The sequence below is a fragment of the Rhinolophus sinicus genome, chromosome 4 (assembly GCF_057876585.1).
Source record: "Rhinolophus sinicus isolate RSI-liver-muscle chromosome 4, RSI-T2T, whole genome shotgun sequence".
Lineage (NCBI taxonomy): Eukaryota > Metazoa > Chordata > Mammalia > Chiroptera > Rhinolophidae > Rhinolophus > Rhinolophus sinicus.
In genome coordinates, this window is record NC_142504.1 from 49,461,555 (window position 1) to 49,465,279 (window position 3,725).

Below are 3,725 nucleotides of genomic sequence, written 5' to 3' on the forward strand. Positions count from 1 at the left end.
TGCTTGACAGTCTTGTGGGGCTCCTGAATAAAAGCCCTGTTGGCTCTCAGAAACAAGTGATCTGGGGTTGGGGGGACTGCTCCTCAGGCAGCCGCAGCAGCAAAAACTTGGGCACCAGATACTATGTGTATTAGCTCCTTCCGGGGAGCTCCTGGCGACTTGGAGTGGGCTAGAGAGGAAGGGCGGGGGAGGTGCCTGCAGGCCTCCACTGTCTCTGCGGAGAACCACAGCCAGCCTCTAGATGTGTGCAAAATTAGAAGTCTGACCCTCAGGCAGCAGCTTTGGAAGTATACAAACAGACCCTTTCAGGAAAAGATGGGAGGTGAGTGTTTTTGCCTGCTGCTTTGCCTGAGTCCTGGCGGGATGGCTGTGGCGAGTGCTTGCTCCTGTTAATAATTTCTTCTTTACTTGCTATAGCTTTGTGGGTCTCATGGATTCAAGCCCTGTTGTCTTTCAGAGTTAGGTATTTTGGGGGACCATCTCTCAGGAGGGATTCTTTTTTTAAATTAAAATATAGTTGACATATAATATTATATTAATTTCAGGTGTACAAGTCTACATTTATATACTTTATGATGTGATCACTCTGATAGGTCTAGTAACCATCTATCACTGTGCAAAGTTATTACAATATTATTGACTATATTTCCTGTGCAAAAATATGGATTGCTTCACAAATTTGCATGACATCCTTGCACAGGGCCATGCTAATCTCCTCTGCATTATTCTAATTTTAATGTATGTATGGTTGAAACGAGCACTCAGGTGGGAGTCTTATTATAAGTTAAGGCTGTAAATGTAGGGTCCAACCTTCTCACTCCTCAAGGAGAATCTGGGAGTTGGGGGTTCCTCCGATCATATGCTGTGGCAGGGTTTATGGCAAGAGTGTATATCAGCCTTTTAAACTTGTTTTGATGTGGGTATTTTTTGGTGTGTCCAATGTATATGAGTTAATCAGGTAGCTTCTGGATTTCTTTCAGAGGGAATTGCTCCTTATGTAGCTATTCATCCTGGGTGTCTGTCAGAGGAGGGGAGCTCAGGAGCCTCCTATGGCGCCATCTTTAAGGATTGTCCCAGTGGTTTAGTTTTGTCCCTCCTTTCAAACCATGTGTTGGTGCATTCAGTGAAAGAATTTAAGTCACGTCTAGAATTGTAGTGCAAGGGAGTCTGACATGAAGCTTTTATCTTCCCAGGTTCTGAAGGATTGAAAGGCAGTTAGAAAGAGGTTTGACACTGATGATAAATGTCGATTTACCAAATCCACCACAACTCATGGATCAAGGAAAAAAATCATAATGAAAATTTAAAATTACTTAGAATTGAACAATACAACACTAAATGTCAAAACTTGTGAGGTGCAGTTAAAAAGCTACTCAGAATTCAATAGCTTGTATGTTTACATCAGAAAACAAAGGATCAACCTTAATGAGCTGATTCCAACTTCAAAAATTGAATAACAAACCTAGCATATCAAACCCAAAGAAAGACAGCAGTTTAGAAATAAAAAAAAAAGCAGAATTATTGACATAAACATACAATCAAGAAGAGAAACAAGGGGCAGCTGCTTAGCTCAGTGGTTAGAGCGCAGTGCTCTTAACAAGGTTGCCGGTTCGATCCCCACGTGGGCCACTGTGAGCTGCACCCTCCACAACTAGATTGAAACAACTACTTGACTTGGAGCTAATGGGTCCTGGAAAAACACACTTAAAATAAATAAAAAGTTTAAAGAAAAAACAGAAGAGAAACAAAACCAAGAATTGGTTTACAGCAATAAAATAGACTTCAGGTAAAATTATTCCATACAAAAAAATGAAAAGATATAAATAAACAATAATAGGAATGAAAAGGGAAATAGAAATACAGATGCTATAGATTATGATAATAAAAGGATTTTATGAACAACTTTTGTCAATATATTTGAAGACTTAGTTTAAATGACTAAATTTGTAGAAAAACATAACTTAGTTAACTTGATCCAAGAATAAATAGAAGAACAAATAGTCTTATGATCCTTAAATAACTTGAATCAGATAACATCATCCCTTAAAGAAAACACCAAATTTAGAAGGTTTTATAGGTGACTTTCATCAAAATTTCAAAGACGAGATAATTCTGATTATAAGTAAATTCTTTCAGGGGACTTACTGCAATAAGAGCTGGATTTTTAGTAAAAGTATCCCTATTTTTAACTGTTGGCAACTATGGAAACACTTTTGTCAGTGCAGACAAAACAAAATATATCTGTAGGCTGGTTTGGGCCCACAGGCGGTTAGAGCTCCATGCTCCTAACTCCGAAGGCTGCTGGTTCGATTCCCACATGGGCCAGTGGGCTCTCAACTACAAGGTTGCCAGTTCAATTCCTTGAGTCCTGCAAGGAATGGTAGGCTGTGCCCCCTGAAACTAAAATTGAACACGGCACCTTGAGCTGAGCTGCTGCTGAGCTCCCGGATGGCTCAGTTGGTTGGAGTGCGTCCTCTCAACCACAAGGTTGCCAGTTCGATTCCTTGACTCCCGCAAGGGATGGTGGGCTGTGCCCCCTGCAACTAGCAATGGCAACTGGACCTGGAGCTGAGCTGCACCCTCCACAACTAAGGTTGTAAAGGACAACAACTTGACTTGGAAAAAAGTCCTGGAAGTACACACTGTTCCCCAATAAAAGTCCTGTTCTGCTTCCCCAATTAAATCTTTAAAAAAACAAACAAAAATCTATTTTTCCTCATTCGGGGGCCTTGGAGATACAGATAATACCCCAGAGAGATTACCAGTCCCAACCAAAGAGGCCAGCACGGTCTTGCAGGCGGATCTCGAGATCCCTTCCTCTCATCTAAGATCAGATAGGGCAAGAGTTCCATGAATCCCCAATAGGTAGGAAGAGCTCTATGCCCCTGCCCAGCAGGAAGCAGATACAGAAGAAAAGACCTCCTGTCCCTCAACTTCCCATAGAGATTTTATGGGGATCATGTCTCTCAGGGGAAAACAAGGCAGGCAGTTAGAGACAGGTATCGGGTCTCTGCATTCCTGCACAACCCACAGAATGCGACAGCCCAAAAGACCTCCCCTCTCTGCCCCAAACTTCCCATTCTCACTGTAATAATCTGCCCCTCTGAGGAAACATATGGGTACAAAGTACCCAACTAGGTTAAACCAGTCACTCACACCTGCACAGTAAAGGCCACAATAACATTCGTTTCACCTGGGCCTCATTCTACCATCATTATAATATGCATATGCCTGGAAGTTTGTTGATATCACGATAACAGACTGAATTCTGGGAAGAAACATGCGCAGTCTAAAAAGATGAGGTAATAGCCTCTTGTCAATCACAGGTGTCAATCAAGTGGTCCCACACCCCGAAAGGAACAGCTCATTCTAGAGGAAAAAAGGGATAAAAACTCCAAGTCCTTACCAGTCAGCGCCTCATGAGCCTTGCCTTTGCTTGGGGCCCACTCCTATTTCTTTGGAGTGTACTATCTCTTCTAATAAACTGCTCTTTCACCACTTTATTTTCGTGTCTCGTTCAATACTTGGCTCAAGACCCAAGAACCTGGACACCGTGCGGAGGAGGACTCACTCTCCGGTAACACCCTGTTTCCCCAAAAATAAGACCAAGCCGGTCTTACATTATATTATATAAGACCCGGTCTTATTTTAATATAAGACCGGGTCTTATATTAATTTTTGCTCCAAAAGACGCATTAGAGCTGATTGTCTGGCTAGGTCTTATT

At 42.0% G+C, this 3,725-nt stretch overlaps 1 non-coding gene across 1 annotated transcript; it reads right to left on the reverse strand.

Annotated features, from left to right (window-relative positions):
- Positions 1–655: 655 nt before the first annotated feature.
- On the reverse strand, positions 656–761 carry LOC141567067 (U6 spliceosomal RNA). Its single transcript, XR_012489463.2, has one exon. It is a non-coding gene; the product is annotated as a U6 spliceosomal RNA (small nuclear RNA).
- Between the last annotated feature and the right edge of the window lie 2,964 nt (positions 762–3,725).